Below are 18,612 nucleotides of genomic sequence, written 5' to 3'. Positions count from 1 at the left end.
ACCTGTGTGATTAATAATGGATTTGGAAGCACGGTGAAGTATAAATAATCCAAAACAATATGCAAACTTCTTGAAGGAAAGGGATTAATATGAGAACTAAACGAAGCCCTGGAAAATATAGCACTCAAAATAAATTATCCAAAATGCTGGATCTTCCCTCAATGTAATTAAATAATAACATAAAACTCACAGATCAACAGCCCAGTGGTTTTCTCCAGTAAATATAAAACAAAGAAACTCAGCAGCAGTCAAGCTGCTTTTTAATTATACCAACCACTTCAATCGAAAAACCCTATGAGGGTTAAGGAAAAATTGCTGCTAAGGCTGGGCAGGCTTGCTCGGTTGCACAGCATTCCAGGGAGGGAATTTGGAAGCAGAAGGAGCAACTCTGTTCTACACATTTGGTCCTTTCAGCATGCACACAGGAAAAGAACCGTCTTTAAAAGTGGGCATCATAGTTCTGCAGCCTTCCAAAAGGGTGTGAGAAGAAATTTGACCTAAGTGCTTACTGGCACAAGACATTTACATAAACTTAGCTCTGCTGCACACTCCTGCTCCTCAGAAATCCTGAGATCTTTCCACTACAAAAGTTAGTCCCAAACATCTGTGCTAAGCCAAGCATTTGCTGTCTGCTTCGCAGGAGAGGAAGGCTGGTCTGTTCTGCTTCTGACTACAGGATGGTGAGGCACAGTCCCTGCACAGTTCACAAACACATCATCTCTGAAGGCATCTTAAACACCGTGAGTCACCCGAGTGCACACACCAGTGGGGCTGTTAGGGAACACAACTGATCTTGGAACATGGTGCCAGAGACCAGGGAGGGTACTGGTCTCTTCCTTGACCAGTAGTCAGTAAGATTATTACCAGTCATTGTTTTAATTGCCCTGCTGATTTGATTTTTCTGGCTTTGAATACTTCTCTGTTTCTTGCTCTGATTCTTTTAACACATGCACTGGAATACAGGTAAGGAGCTAAAATTTAAAATGTAAAAAGCTAGCATGACAAGACAGCATGGGCACAAATGAAAACCTTTTTTTTTTTAATACCTAAGAATTGCCTCAAGACAAATCTTCTTTCACTGAGTTAAATGTTATTTGCTAAAGGAAAAAATACATAGTACAAGAGTAAGTCCTTGAAAGGAAAACAGCCTCCTAAACCCACAAACCCAAGCAAATCAAAAGACAACTTGTTCACAGAGATAAAGGGAAAAAACAGAGAGGAAAGTTTTTAACAAGGACTTTTTTCATTCTCTCTTTTTAATCTAGTATCAGTATCAAGAGCTGAATGGGGAGAGCCTTTGAACAGCACCTGCATGGGCCAGCAGTGAAGGTCACATACCAACCTACAAATCTCTCCCCCCTGGCACTAGAGAGACAGTGTTACATTCCTCCCTTTGTACTGACACGAAGTGGCTTCAAGTCCATGTCCAAGTCTAAATAGTCATGAGCTGTAACCCAATCATAACTGGTGACTTCTGTACTCTGGCCAGCAGTGGAAACTGGAGCCTGCTGGTCCCCACTCTGCCGCGCACCCCTGAACGTCCTCCCTCCAGCTCAGCTTTTTCCCTTCTCCATTATCAACATCAGCTCCAATTCTCTCAGGCTGGCACCAGTTTGTTGGGAGACCTACACAATTAAGTGTTCAGAAAAAAAACCCCTAACCTCCAGCAACTTTATTAAAGAGGGCTGTGGGCAGGACTAGGGGAGTAGGTTCCTTTCACCCGGTTCAATTGCATGAGAGCCTTGGAAAACTTTCTGGCAGTTTGCTGCAGGGGTATTGAGGCAATTTCTGCATGCTTCAGTCCCTTCTCCCTTCTCTTTGAAACAAAAGCTTAATGAAGGCAAGCAGAAAAAAGAACTTTCTGTCACTTTTGCTGACCTGTTTTAACTTTTAAAAAGGAAAGTGATAGTGCAGTTGAAGGGTATTTTAACCATTGCTTCCAAGCTGCTTAGCCAAAGGCTGCACAGTTCATCTAGAGCTTTAAATCACAGGCAATGACATCTCCAGCAACATACAGGGGAGTTGCTCAGCAGTTGTTGTACCACAATTATTCTTCAGAGATACACAAAATGCCTTTTTCACTGTACTGTTACTCACCACAGTAATTCCCTTTGTAAGGGCTGTTAGAAATATTTCAGGTGAAAATACATACTCTTGCAGTACTCCATCTAGCTGTCTTAATTAGCAAATGATGTAATCTGGGGTAACAGATTGCATTTGGTTTTAAAAGAAATGTCTAAGATGAAAGGATTAGTTCATATTGATATTTTGGAGGACTTGATAGCCAAACAGAAATACACAAACAAAAGGAATAGATACTGACTGGTCACAGTCCATGCTACCTTCCACTGCTCCAGCTGTTTTAGTAGGGGATCACATAGAAGATGTGTGCCCTGGTAAAGGAAGGGGGCCTGGATCAAACCCTGAAGAAGCCTTGAAACACTTGTGCAGGAGTGAGGCTGTAGGTTTATCCTACATGTGTGAAGAGCATTAAGCCATCTTCATGGAGAACTGGCTGAAAGCATTACACGTGCTATGGACACTCTGCGCTTAGCAAGATACCATTGTGGCCCTGAAAACCTAAACTCTGACCTTTAAGTGCTTGCCAGAATCTGGGAGATAACAGTTATTCTTCTCACAGCCACTGTGCTGAGAACATTTTACCTCAAGCAGACATTATGCTCACACAATGGAGCTCCTTGTCCAAAGGCTGGTGCGATGACGCCCATTGTGGGGCTGACAGTCCCTTTATGGAACACAGCCTGAGCTACCAGCCTCTAAAGGAAAGATGTTCTGTGCACTGCCTGTGTGTGACAGACTCGAGTTCCAGGCCTGAGATGGCAACATGGTTAAATCTGGGTGCACCAGTGACTTCCATGGGTTCTTGGGGATCACCAGAGACCAGGCCATTGAGTTTGAGTAGGATCACTGAAGCTTTACAAAACACCCACTCTTTTAAAGCAGCTGCCGTGTGCTTGGAGCTGTACTGTTGAGTGGTGATGCACAGAAATTCTAGAACCTGTCAGTTTAATCAGCAGTCCACAGCTAAAGCCCTCTTTAATCTCGGTTATATATTAAAACATATTTATTGGGTATTAAAAAGTTTGCAGTTCAAATGGCAAAACCTCTTTGCACCACAGAGGATGTTTAAGACCACTAAAGACCACTTAAAGCTAGCACAGTTTTTTTGGAGGTGTTTAAATAGTTGTAGAAAAGGAAACCATGGAGAAACTGAAGATCAGCAGAAAATTTTAAAGAAAGAATTGTACTTCCATGCAAACCACCCACTTCCCAAACATCATGGAGGTACAAGGCATCTGCTGTGCAAAGTTTTCCATACAACCCTGACAGAATTAAATATACGGCCACACATAGTGATAGAGCATCAAAAACCCAAGCACTCCTCGCTGCATAAACTCGCAGTCAGCTAATGAGGAGCTCACAAAATAGGCCAGAGCCTCTATTTTCAGATCTAGATGTTGTGTTTTTCTTGGAAGGGTTTAATGTATCAATAGCAAATGACAGAATTCTTTCCTTGTGATGTTCTTCTTCCAAATAAACTATATACAAATATTCTATGCGGCAATACTTCTTCAGGCAAATTCTGGCTCATCAAAATCCTAAATCCTATCATTCATTTAATATTGCTCAAATTAACCAAAATATTCTATGCGGCAATACTTCTTCAGGCAAATTCTGGCTCATCAAAATCCTAAATCCTATCATTCATTTAATATTGCTCAAATTAACCAAAATATTCTATGCGGCAATACTTCTTCAGGCAAATTCTGGCTCATCAAAATCCTAAATCCTATCATTCATTTAATATTGCTCAAATTAACCATTATGCAGTGGGTGAGGTGGCAAAGCACCTAACGTCATCATGACATAATATTGTCAAGCAGTGTTATGACAACTTTTGCATTTTAGAAAAAAATAGCTTAGCCAATCTAGCACTGATTGGATTGACAGCAGCTAATTATTGGGTAGTCAGATAAAATTTGAGTGTATCCAGATGAAACTGAAGTAGGAACGGCAGCTATTAAAAATAGCTTTAAAGACAGCAGCAACTTCCCAAGTTGTTAAATAAGAAATAACAGTTATCTTCTGGATGTTATTGACAGTTGTCTTTATAATATCAACAACCATATCACATCATTAGAGTATAGTGCCTCTCAATAATTCAGAAGATATAAATTAGTTTTTCAAGAAAGGTTCATGACCCTAATTTCATTTTCTCCAAATAAATCTAATGCAATGTCCTCGGAGAAGATAATGAAGATCTACAGCTCACCTGAGGAATCATTTAAAAGACCATTAATCATCTTTAAAAAGCAGTGTGGTGACATGCATTACCAGATCGTCCTTCTAAAGAACTGTATGTAAGATATTCCTGGCATGCAGTAGATTACACAATACTGCCATCAAACTTCATCTGCCTTTACTGGAAGCTGTGGAAACTGGAATATCAGACTCAAAGGAAAACATCTTTGATTTGCAGTGTCCCAGGACAACAGTCAGAGGAAGCCAAACAGGCAAGGAGAACAGAATAGCTGAGATAAGGATGACTTAGAAAACAAGACATACAACATATGCATATGGCCTAATGGGAAGAGAAATCGTTGTGACAAAATATGTACAAAGGCACATTTAAAAAATAATTAGCTCAATCAATCTCTCTGCAAGATAGTCCTCAACTGTTTGAAAACTCCTGCCTACTGGGTATAGAAAGGGTCCCTACCAAAAACATTCAGCACTTTATAAATGATACATAAAGGAAACATTAGGCATGGACAGGAGCTGACTTACTTCATTTCATCAAAACTGGACAAAATCAGTAATTTCTAATGCCTAACAACTTACCTCTAATTGAAAAAATTCTAATGCTGTCCATTAAAAATATTGAAATTAATTCCTTTGTAACAATCATTCACATGTAAATTATCTATTTCAACACTTTTTTAAAGTTTCTAATGATACACAAGATTGTTAGCGGTAGTCGTGCTTTGAGCTGAAGTTGTGTTTCAGTACAAAACGCAGCACTAAAATTACATGCACTTAGAGCATTTTTTCCTGCTGATAGTCCCTACATTTTAAAAGTATTAGTAGCTGTTACTATATGCCAGATGCTGTCAGAAGTGATGAAGATGTTAATTTTTAGTCTTCACCACTTCAGATATTGTCTGATATTCAGTTTCTCTGACAAATGCAGGTATTTATGAACTGACTACAGCGATCTTCCAGAACTGGAAATTGGTCTGCACTGTATGATGATGACTAACAAGTTGATCATGATTAAAAGCAGATTCCTGTAACTAAAGTTAGCCCTAAGCTTAACTGAGGGGCTGTAGTTGTTCTAACTTTACTAGGTCATTTGAACTGCCAGTAAAATGAGAATTATAAAATCAATTACTTCCAAGCTGAGTTATTCATCAATTTCCTTTGCTGTATTTAAACAATCAGTTTCCTCTGTGCTTATCTGATTTTTTTAATAGAAACTTCTCATCCCTCTGGAACTTCAGGAACTTTTTATACAACTTGAACAAATCCCAGGTAACTATTCAGATCTGATTGACCGTAGTCAATTAAACACCATTTCCCTCTGGTCTCCATGCATTTTATGCTATTGTGCAGCTGATCCCAGGCCTCTGGCAAGTGTGGCTAGTAAGATATTGCACATAGACTCATCAGGTGAACACATTCATAAGTGGAATGAACCTTAAAAAGAAAAAAAAGAAAGGAATGAGTACCTGTTGATATGAAGACTGATCAAGGAGGATGAGAAAATAACCAGACCTTCAGTTTTGGCCCAGAAAAGATGATCAGAGACTACCAGAGGATACACCCAGTGGGGTTAGAGGCAAAGCATTGAGGACTGAAACAGTACACTGGGTTTGTGCTTTGTTGAATTAGGGTTTGGTTTTATAAGAATTAAATCTGGGCCTGTGCACTCAATTCCTTTGTGTCTATAGAAACCATTTGAACATAACTAAACTACAGAATTAATCGGTTCTCATTTTTACATTACTTTAATTCCAGCAATGTTTTTGGCAGACCTGAATATCTCATTTTCAGAGGTCCTATCAACAAACTATCTCCAGGCAAAAAATATTATTTCCTTCATATAAAATATTGTAAAACTATAGGAGCATAACACATGGCTTTAGAATGGAAAAATTTTGAATTCATATAGAAAGAAAACTTCATATGGAGATCAAGTAAAACTGCTATGGACTGGGCACTAGAACCTTTAAGGACTGTTATTCAATAACATTTTTCTATCCAAACAGTGTCACTTTCTGATGTATATATAAAGTAAATTCTGTTTGGTGAAACACAAAGTGGCCCCACCCGAATTAAGGGTGCCATTACCAGAACCTCTGCAGAGTAAGGAAATTGATCTCCCTGAAGGTTACGTTACTGTCTTATTTCAGTAGATGGCTTTGTGCTCCAAAAACACGATTTAAAAAAAGTCTAGTGAACAAGACACATAACTGCTTATCCCTGAAAACTGGAAAAGATAATATTTTGCAGCAGAGATGGCAGATTTCCATAAGGATTTTGTAGTTTATCTAGCTATTAGCATGGTAGCATTACAGAGTACACAGAAGGAATGTCTCAAAAGCAGAGGCCATGTCCAAAAGCTGGATATGCAATGTCATAATTCTGTTTCCTGCTGGAAGGAGCACATATGACTCAAGCTGGGACTGCTTGGTTTGCTTGGGCTTTTCTATTTTAGAAGAAAAAAACTGACAGTGGAGAAAAAAAAATTCAAAAGATTGAAGGAAATAATAACACTTACTATCTGTCCTTTTGGTGATCCAGAGCTTGTACTGAAAATAAATGTTTTTCTACAAGTGAAGTGTATGCTTTTACATGAAGAGGATGAAAAACTCTTTAAATCCTTTGTTTTCAGGTAGTGGTTTGCTATATTTTTTCCTAAATAGCCAAAAGTATAAAGACAAAGTTGCAAGTCCAGTTATTCAATATGATAATGGATATCATGGGTCTTTAAAGCAAAGAGAAAAATGAGTAAGGAATACATAATTTGGACATAGAAGGCCTCAGACTTGCTGGAAGGTGAAACAAGCTAGATCTGGTGACAGAGCATCTCAAAATTCATTTCCTCTTCATATTCTGCACAGGCAACTGCTGCAAGAACCAAACATCCTCCTATAATATCTATGTCAACTTTAAGAAGCTTAGCTCACTTTAGTGGGATATTTGGGTGCAGGTCAGATATCAATCAGCTCATTTTCCAGTTTCATCAGTTAGTCAAAAAATCAATATTAGGGGCTTGCACTTTTACTGCCAGATAAGGCTCTGCTGCACAACTGGGGAAGGAGCAGTCTAGGCCACGAGTCTGTGCCTTGCTGTGGTTAACAGCCACACTGTGTAATCCACTTTAAAAACTGCATTTCCAGCTCAAGTTAGTCAGGCTTTAATACAAACAGGGGGAGAAAGGCTGCAAGACTCTCACTGCTGTTGCCGTCACCTTCTTATTTTCAGCCTACATTTGTCTATGTCCACTTTTTCACTTGCTCACTCCAGCCAGTATTTTCCTTTAGCTTCAATTATTCCTTTACCAAGTATGTACTAACAATACATTTAGAGAATGAAATTTAAATGTGGGGGTATGATGAGAAAGCCCAGTTTGGTAACCTTATAATTCAGGCTTCTTTTCTCTCCCCATTCAATGTTGAGACATTTTGGTACCAGGAGTGTCAGGAGAATTGTGATGTGGTGCATGTGAGGGATAGGGGGTCTATGGCTGACTGGGGGAGGATGCTCAGCTTCTTGAACTTCTTCCCTAAACCTCTCTTCTTTCCTTAGTCTTCTTGTTTCTGTGCCTGAAAAAAATCTTCTTGCTGTTGTACTTTCTTTTGCATGTAAAACTCAGCTGATTACTAGAAACTCTCAATTTATTTCTAAACCTTCTGAGCTACAAAACACAGATTTATTTGAATAAAATTATCTCAGGCTTTCTAGGTTGTTTTTGGTTTTGTTTTTCCTATTTCATTTCTGGTTGGAGCTGGAGCCCTTGCCTATTCTTTTTCCTCTTCTGGAAACAGAAGTTTCAGATAGACTTTACATCACTGACAAATAGTTTTTGCCTGTACCCTGTATTCTTCTGGTCTTTGTAGTTCTTTGAATTTTATTAGTATATCTCTAAATTCAGCAAAGTTTGTTTTCAAGTAGATGTTAATTTCAGTGACAGAACTATTTGTCTTTTTCACTTTTAGCTGATTTTAATTGGATCAAATCACCATTTCCTAATCCAGTAACAGTTTCTTATGATAGTATAATTTTTGAAAGAAACATTCTTTGTTTACTGAAACCAAATCTTAAATAGTATTTAGTCTGGCTTGTTCATTAACCTTTGTGAAAGAAGCATGGCAACTCTCCCATGCAGAAATACCTGGGACTGACCACTGTGAATATTTGCATTTCTATCCTCTGCTAGGAAATTAAATTTTTCTCTAATAACACGATTCTTGAGAGAGGAAGAGATACTTTTAAGGACAACAGAACAATACAGAAGACTATAACCAGTTCCAAGAAGTTTCCAACTGATTGGAGACTCACAGCAACATCTAGCCACCATCCATGTGCTGACAGCTCTGTCCTTCTCCCAAAGACCACTTGGCATAACCTGTTCCTGCACACACAGTGCCTTCAGGGCTACTCCAATGGAGGTGGAGGACCAGTGGAGGGTCTGGTCACTCTTGTTCTCATGCTACACCATGGTGAACCCTGCGCAGGTCCCTCCTGAGGCTGTGTCATCACACATGGCCTCTGTGAGCCAGATCCTTCAGTAATACATGCTGGGTCATAACCTAACAACATATAAACCCAAATCATCGTCCTGCTCCTGTTACCAGGTATCTGTCAGCCTGTGCTAATTTGAGTCCTTATCTCTCAGAGGTTAATTGGAACTGGCAGCTGCCTCATGGTAACAGGACTGTAAGAGCAGTCATGTCACCTGCACTGCAGCTGCACCACGAGGTGCACCGTGCCCATCCCTACAAGTAAAACATTGGGTGAAAAAGGAGCAGAGAAAGCAGGCAGGCCTTGGGGGAAAAGTTATTAAAGAAATTAATTATTATTACAGGGATATTTTAATCAAGATATCAGCTTTGCTTTGTGAAATAATAAAGTGAAAAGATTTTCTTTGCTGCACTCTGCTCCAAGGGCATCTCTTCTGTTGAGGTAGGGAATTGTGCTGGATATAAATTCAGCTCCTTATAACACCAGTTTGGGAGTGAAAAGTAAACAAAAGAGGTTCTAGAGAAAAATATAACTATTTCATAAAATGTTCCCAGCTTGAAGCAAGAAGCTAAAGAAACAGAACTTCTCAATGTCAGAACAGAAAATTAGTCTGTGTGCTGGCTAATGCTCGACTTAATTTGGCTCCAGTTCCCCCCCCCCACCCTTGGAAAAGGACCAGAAGGAAGGTGACCTACAGGCAAATATGACTTTCCTGGTGTGAATGCACATATTCAATGTCACAGAAATGCTCTGGCCTCAAGGTGAGAGGTTTGCAGAGTGAGCATTGCAGAAGCAGCCCCATGCTCTGCCCTTGAGATGGAGACAGCGAACACCAGCGCCCACAGTGCTGTGACACATGCACATCTATGAAACCCTTAAAAAGTCATGTGTGCCTGTAAATTTATTACAGCAAAGACCTAAATGGAATCCTAATGAACACAGAAGTTATCTGATATAATACAGATACATGTAGATATAAATGTATTTATATGCATATACTACATTTTTGTCTGGGACAGTCTCTCTGGAAGTCATAGCTCATGTAATAGAAATTATGTGCAAGCTGAAGGATTTCAAATAATCCAAATAGCTCTTCTTTTTATCCTTTCCACAAAATTAGTACAGGCTCTAAACATATTCACACATCTAAACAGCAGAAAGCAGAATGTATATTACTTAAAATTTATACATAACATCACCAAATAAGATGTGAGAGAGGCCTGTAGCAAATCATGTAGCAAAATGAGAAGTAACATTAAAAATCACTCTTCCTGAAAAGTATCCTTACTGCCAGTATTTCTCAAGATCATACTTAATCAGTGTATTAATTTTCCAATCCTTAGGGAAAGGGATCTTCATCTCTTTTTTAGTGTCTAAAGGAACACTTTCAGTTTTCAGTGGCATCCCAAGCTTGGACACTAATGGTTAAAAAAATACCATTTAGCAATGGCTTCAAGTCTATAACTCAGCTGAGGATGAGTCACTCTCTACTTTTTGGATTTTGTATTCTTACTTGTTATGAAGTTCAATGGCTAGCTTAGCAAAGCAAATAAGAATTTTTATGGAGAAGTAAAGAAGTAAAGGAATGCAGCTTCTGAATGAATATTTCCAAAAATAGGAAATTAAACTCTAACGACAAAAGCTGAGAAGAGGCCAAGGGAATTAGCTGTTTGGCTGTCGGTCATTTTCTGAATTCCCTCTCCTAAGGCTAGACTTTTTAGGGGAGACAATTTTATCTTTGCACATTGATAAGCCATAAACTTAGGGAACAAATTTCATGCCTTTAGGCTTTGCAGAACAAATTGGGGGGGAGGTGGGTGATTGCTTTTGTTGGTTTTTTTTTTTTTTTTTCATAATAGAGACAAAACTTGAAACAGCAGTATTGGTATAAAAATTCCTTTTGTGTGGTAAGGATTCTCCAAGCCTGAGAGACAGGAAATGAGACAGTCCTTTATCCTGGTAATTTTAATCATTTAGCCATAGGTAGGAAGGATCTTTAAACCTCACCTTTCAAGCATACAGACAGAGGAGCACAATTTATGTTTCTGGTGGTTGAGCCAACATTAACAGAGCCTCATATTTTATTGGTTGGCTATTTTTATTATATCAAATGTCTCTCTTCAGTTCTTGCAGCACACTGCATAACTATGGAAGCAAGTTCATCTTTTCTATGACAGAAACACTAAAATACAGATCCCCTAGGACAGCCTCAATTTCTAAGATGGAAAGTTGATATTAAAACATGTGAGTGATAGATGTTTATGTGCCACTGAGAACAGATGGCCTCTGGTCACTTCCTTTTGACTCAAGCTTTTGAATATATCTTTTTTCAGTCAAGTTTATGACTTTCAAAGCTATTGGACTTTTTTTGGGGGATACTCTGATCATTTGCCCATGTATCCTGTCATAAAGCTATCCATTTAAGTTATGCTGCTGACCACCCAGTCAAGAGGTAGGATCTGAGAGTTCAAGGCATCAACTCCAAAGAAATACTGACCTATAAACACTGGTTTTTAACAAAATTGAATGGTGATATTAACATCATAATTCAGCAAGTAAAAATAACACTGCAAATTTTACACCAAAGAAGTAGACATGAAGCTTTTTGTTTGCTGCGTTTCTGAAAAAATCCCACAAATGAAATAACCAAGTTCTTTACTACTAAAATATATATGTTAGTATTAAGAAACACTAACAGGTAGTTGGCATTTTAGGGCTGAGTTTACCAATCCTTCAGAAAGTTCTAGGAGGAACAAGAGCCTCAATGTAACCCCAGCTGAGAACCTCAGGATGAAATTAAGTTAGAAGCCAGAAAAGCACTGCATCAGGACAAATCCTTTTAAAAACAAAACTCCTTTGAGGTTAGTAGCAAAGTTTTTGTTTAGTGGCATGATTGATCCTTGGCCTGTTGTCTTGGGCTTCTTGGTCTGCTAAGAGACTTTAAATATTGCCCTAAATCTTAGCTACATGTATTTCAGCACAGATCTCTGGCAAATCATAAAAGCCACCTCCCTGTCACTTGTGCCTAGTAGCAGGCATGACCACACAGAAGCAGAAGGGTGTATTAAATCTGCCTACCATTCCTGAGCAAGGGTGTTCCACACAGCATCTCAACCACCTCTGCTTCCTGCAGTTTGTAGGTACAGCACTGGGCTCCCACTCACTCAGGACAACAGATGGGTCACAGCTGGAGGAAACTCTATGTCTTATGTTTGAACAAGCACAATAAATTGCACTGAATACAAGTCTTCCAGACTCCTCAGCCCACTGTGTTTAACTAATCTTAAATTAGCTAATACAAATAGGCATTTTGAGCTCCCAAGATCAGCAAACAAAATAAATGCCAACAGATCCCGAGATTTTAGCTTCTCTGTGAGATTACAGCAGAAAGTAAGGTCAGTGTAATCTATGAAGCATTCTATTTTTAAAATTCATAAAGGTAGACAAACAGAAAATTTCGTAATTGTATAATATCTAATGAACCATTAAAACTTCCTCCTGGTCAGTATCTGTATTATCATTCATAATTCAATGAAGCCAAGCGCAATCACATATTCAATACCACTTAGCTTTTGTACAGTACTTTTCATCACTGCTATTCATCAGCACCTAGCAGTTCATAAAAAAAGAGTGTTTCATTATCACATCTTAGCAGGTAAAACGATAGCTGAGACAAAAGGGAGACAGTGAATTGCTGAAGGTCATTCAACAGGCACAAGACAGAGCAGGGAATAGATGACAAATCTCATGGATCCTCATCCAGCATTCTTGCCATCAGACAGCAGAGTCCCTCACAGTAACTCACTGTTCATCTGCTCCAAAATACATTCTCCACTCTGGATAACTGTGCCCTTATATATTAGAGGAGATAAGTACTAGTAGTGTGTGGAAAACCTAGAAGGTTTCATCTACAGTGAAAGAGGCTAAGAAATAGCAGTCAACCTGCTACCTGGTAGAATAAGTGCCATTCCCTCCCTGGAGAGGGTTTACTAGAGGCTGAATAAGGTCACAGAGTAAGTTACCACAAATGTCTTTGATCTCTGTTTTCATCTCAAGATGTGAATTTGAAGTCAGCACCAAGGCAAAGCAAGCAATGAGGTGGACAAGAGATGTCTCAGAAAATCCTCATGTGGACTGCCAAATATTCAGAAACAACACAAAATGAGGCCACAGCTGGATTTCTTTGGTTTTTTCCAGCCAGATACCTGTGGAATTTCAGACATTTCCATGGCCATTCTTTAGCAGGTGTTGAAATAAAAGTTACAATTTCCTGCTCCTTAAGGGTTCTTAGAATTAGGCTTCCAGCCATAGGCTTATCTAAAATCCATGGAATCCAATTAAAACTGCACCAAAGTCTAGACTGAATTATCTTTTCAGGAACTATTGGTAACATGAATTAGAAGTTTCCATTGAGCTTCTGCTGAAAGCATCTATTGCTAGTGAAACAAAATGAATTCCATCTAATGAAGTAACAGCTGATGTTCGTGCATGCAATACAATTGAAAGATGATTGCTTAACTTTTTTAGATTTTCCAGTTGTCAATTGACAACTAGTCGTGCACTTGTTTTCCTTTCTTTGGCATTTGAATACCACAATTTCAGTATTTATAACATAAAGACTATGAGTACTACAGCTTTGCCAGTCAGTGTTGAGGTTTTATGCTGAAAAATTAGAGTGACATTGGAGTCATCCTCTTGCATTGTCACAGTCCATACAGAGATCTAATCTACATAACTAAGACATCTACTCCAAAATTTAGGCAATTTTTTGCATTCTGGCTACCACACTCTCATCCTTCATCCCTCTAGATGCAGGCTTGAAATAAAATAAGATATAGTGAGAAGGGATAATGCACTGCTAGATTTCAATGTGCAATGGCAAAATCATTTCACTGACTCCTTTAAAATCATTGAAGAGTGTACTGTTTTTATTGCAAAGTCTAGCAACACACCAGCAGAAAAAGCTATTCACTTTAATTCCCTTGAATGCATTAGCAGAGCAATTCTTTTTTTTCACTTTGCTAAAAAGCAGATGCACCCCTATATCTCAGAGCCTCCAAAATAAACAAAGCAGTAAGCAAAGCAATTAGTTCCTGAAATAAAGATCCTGGGTTTTTAAGGCAAGCAGTCAGTAAAAAAAGGGGTTTTTTACCAGAGCTTTTCATTCAGAAGTACCAAGATATTTCCATCTTATGAGATCTTCTGGAGACTGGAAGTGCAATTATAATAATTTTACAGATTTGGAAGACTAGTCATGTAAAGTTCATTTTTCTTGCTAAACTTTTCACAAAGCATCATCAGTGTTGGGAACAGAGTACAAGAGAGTTGCCTCTTCTGCCCTTATTACAGAACTACTCCAACACAGCAGCATCTGTAGCAACAGTTCTTGTTAATATTATTTAAAGCTGTGATCAGTCTTATTGCTAGACTCCCACAAAAGTTTAATATTTATAACATATTGCTATGTCCATCATTGTTGATTTAAAAGTAAAATAAAATCAAAAGTAAGGCTGACAGAGTTATAGAGCTGAATGTCAAAAAGCAAAAGAAAATATGGTAATAATAAAATTATTATAATGCAATGTGGTAGCAGCCAATATACAGGACCTTTTAAAGGTACCTCATGCTCAGTTACAATCTCTTCAACAGCCTTTCTCTTCAGTCATATGAAATCAATCTGATTACTTCTAACAAAGTTATATATAGAAAAAAACCTTATAATGTATTACAACATTAAGCTTTTCTCATCAGGCAGGGAGACACAGCAGAAATCACACAAAGACATCTATTTCTAGTCCTGAAGATTTCCATGTATTAAACAACCACCTGTGATTAATTCTGTAGGGAGGAGGAATTGATTTTAATGGTATTTTCCAAACTATTACAATTACTTAAAAAGATACAATCTGTCATGTCTGAAATATGAGAACATGGGATGTTTCTCAGCACAGTCCTAGAAATACTCCAGCTTTTAGAGTAAAACATAATTCCAAGCTGAAACATTAGAAAACATCAGTCACAAGGCCTCTCACTATTATTTTTCAATGGTGATCATTTTTCACCTGTTCTCTAAGCCAACTTATTGCAGGCAAGGAAAAGCACATCCCTCATTGCTGCCTGAATCTACATGGCTTCTGCATCAGTAATTCTGGAAGCAGAGTTTTGGAGCACAGGAAGCTGATGATCATGGGACCATGAAAAATACACTTTTTCACTTTACTGAAACTCATGAAATGTGCAGCACCACTTAGTGTACCACCAGCATCCCAGATGTAGACATTTGCATATGGAGGCAGCAGTGAACGTCCCCACCTGGTAAATTCTCTCTTAAGGTCACTAAATAAACCATTGAAATGCAGTATTATCAAAAAATAATAGATACCATTGACATGAAACCCATGAGACACCAATCAAATGGATTAAAATAATATCTTTTATAAATGAGCATATGGCAATTGCAATAAAAATACACACCTAGAAGAGAAAATAAAGCCATGAACTGAGCAAGGACACATTTTGGCTCTTGGACTTTGTGGGAGGCTTTGGGTTAGTATTTTTCTGGATTCAAAAGAGAGCAGGGTGAGGCTCAGTGAAGATGAAGTCCGGTTTTTCTCCATACGGATGAGAGATTTTGCCATTTATGTTTTAAGGGGTATTTATCAGGGGTAGTAGAATGTATATCCTTGAATTTAGGTGGGTAGCTGTAAGTAGTGACAGGTCACCTACCTGTCTGTTGCTTTTATTTTTTCTCATTTCACCACAGATGTCAGTGCTGTTAACAGACATACACTGTGTTTATACTTCATTTCATATGCTTTGTGGTTAGGAGTCTAGTTTGGTTCAAAGTCAAGACAAACTTGGACATAGAATGTCTCACAGGAAGAGCTATTGAAAACATGCAGGTGAAAGATCACCTATAGAAGGAAAAAGCAATAATCCAGCTCTTAATGTTCTAATCTCTCATTAAAATCTTTGGAAATAACTTCTATAGAAAGATCCCTAGCACCAATTCACTTATAATATTACATTAGGATACTTTTCAACTTCCAGTGGAAAATGAAGCAAATCATTCCCATAAATAAAAGAGAAAGATGAATGATAGGGTTTTATTACCAAAGGAGCCACTGACACTCTAATTAGCAACACAAGGATTATGCTTAGGGCGGATGAATCCCTAAAGTGTGAGCAGTATTTTTACCTCCTTCTATCAGGAAAGGAAAAGTTTGGGTCATCTGAGGGAAATCAAGGAAGCAGAGAAAAATACAATTACACCTCCTTTTCTCCTCCTTCAAAGACGAGCCGGCCATGGCCAGGCTGGGTGTTGGTGTCAGCACACACGGGGAGGTGTGACTGGCCCTGCCCTGGCGGTGCTGGGAGGATGGTGAAAGCCCCTCTCCCCAACAATCACTCTCTGTTAATATTTGATAGACAGCCAAAACACTTCTGTGAGTGAACCACCTATGAAAAAATAAACTGCTTTTCAAGAACATCCATCACTGGAAAGGGCTGATTTTCTTGTCCTCAAACAACCTTGTTCCTAAGGCTCCTGGGCTGCCTCTGAGTTGTAGGAAAGAACATTTTGGGGGTTCGCTATATGGTGTGATCTCTTTTGTTACTCATTCACTCATTCATTTTCTCTTTCCTGCACCGGCACAGGGTGCCTGACTGTGAAACCAAGGAGCCACTAAACTGACCCATATTGCTGTTGTGACACTAGTAAACTACACATATTAATACCAAGCCATCTAGCATGGCACTAATAGTTGGATTATTAGTGGCTGAACAAGCAGGCTTAGGCAGCCTTTATTAGGCTAATGAACAGATTTTTCCAACCAATGTCCCTAATCACCGTGCCTGCCTGCAGTAAAATAGCATGAATAACTGTTAAACCAGATACAATTAAGGTCCTCACTGGGATTAGAGCTATGGAGCGGCTGTTCCCAGGCACCTAGATCCCTGTTTCCTAATTCTAGTTAATAGGAGACCTTCTGCCTGCTTTCTGCCTTAAGCCAGTAAAGGAGAAGGGGAGGGAGGGGGGAAAAAACCCTTTGCAGAATATCAGATCCTCTCTCCTAACCTTTCCTGGATGAATAGAGACGGATTGTGAATCAAGCAAACCTAACATCTTCTAGAACAATGAGGCCCTTCAGCGATAACAATAGTACTAATCATAATAGTAGGCAGCTCCAGCCCCTTTCTATCATGTGCAAACAGTTGGGGCAGAATATGAAATTGCTTTAGAAATAGATACTGACTTTCCCCCCCCCTCCCTTTCACTTGCCTACTAAGAATAGCCTAATTTATTCATGCTTTTATTTGGCAACAGAAACTAGGCTGACCTGCCTCCCTTTTTATTCACACAGATAAAAGGGCTTTGGCAAAAAGGCAGAGGACACTCTCTGCATTTAAAGGTGTCTAGTGTTGCTCTCCAAAGGAATGACAGAATGGTTACTGCTTCTTTCATTGGTCCTCCTCTGCTCTCTGGCCTTCATCTCTTTTCTCTCCGACTTTCTTTGGGGCTGTTCATGCCATAAAAACTAGGTTAAATCTGGGGCGGAGGGGAGGGGAGAGAGTAAAAGAAACTCAAGTGCCTTCAGCATCTCGTTCAGAATAGTGTGGCACTGTGCAGCTACAGAGGTCCTATGTGTAGCTCACAGTCTTGGAGCTCTGGGAAGAGAGCATGATTTAGAGATTTTGCTGAGAGCGTGCGTGTTTGGCAAGGGGGGAAAGAAGGGGGACTGAAAAGGGCTTGCGTTAACCCTTCTCCTATCTTTGTGTAACAAGAGTTGCTACTCAGAAAACGTCAGTCACTGCAGAAACACCTTGCTTACCAAGCCCAATCCATATGAGACAGCCTGGCTGTATAGCCGGTGCTGACGTCCTCGGCTGTGCTCACGGCAGAGCCCTCCCGTGCAGCACACGCAGCCGAGCCGTCACGCTGCAGACAGATAACAGCAAAGTTAATTGCTGAGTACAAACACAGGCATCTCAAGCTGGACAAAACCCCTGTGTATCCAAAAACAGCTTCAGTGGCTGCCTGTGCATCCACTTGGTGAGCAAAGAGCTGGGTTATCTTGGCGCTGGATAGGGGTTAGAGGGCTTCTGTCTGGGTGAGTAAAGTTCAGCTGCTCCCTGCTTGATTAGTAAAACCTCAGTCTAAATAATAATTTTTAATAACGTATCAGAGACGGTTGGTTATGTATTTTGGCACTTCTGATGGTGCTGCAAAAGAGAAAGAGCACTCCCTGACTGTGGTGCCAGGGACCGTCTGCACAAGATAGCCACAACCAGTCACCCACAAAGCTGGGTCTTCTCCAGACTACTGGAGGCTCACCTTCCTCATACTTTCTTTCAGGTGTTTCAGGTGGTTTTCCTCATGATTCCACTTTTCTCTTGAGTTTATCTCATTGCATGCAAAAATATTGTTATGAAAGATGATCTAGAAAATCACATAAAGAGGAGTCTGAAAAAACAAACACTGAGGATGTTGGTGTGCAAGACCAGCCAATAGTATCTCCTGCTATTTCAAATTTAACTGCACCCACCATAGACTAATACTTGCCCTGCTCAACATCCAATTCCTGGTCTATATTTGTGATTTATCACCCAAATGACTGATTTTGTTCCTTCTGCACCTTTTGGACTACCTCATTTTCTCAGCCATGCCAAAATAAATATGAATTCAACAGATACATTACGGCTTACTCCACTGTAACTGAGGGCAGAATGTGACTTGTCTTCTCAGATGCATTATTAAAGAACCTAGCGAGAGCACAGATTTTCCTGCTATGTTATCACATGATAAGGTCGAGTTGATCTGCAAAGTGAAACCTTTCAGAATTT

This window comes from Melospiza georgiana, chromosome 7, assembly GCF_028018845.1.
Source record: "Melospiza georgiana isolate bMelGeo1 chromosome 7, bMelGeo1.pri, whole genome shotgun sequence".
Lineage (NCBI taxonomy): Eukaryota > Metazoa > Chordata > Aves > Passeriformes > Passerellidae > Melospiza > Melospiza georgiana.
This window is presented reverse-complemented; position numbering follows the sequence as displayed.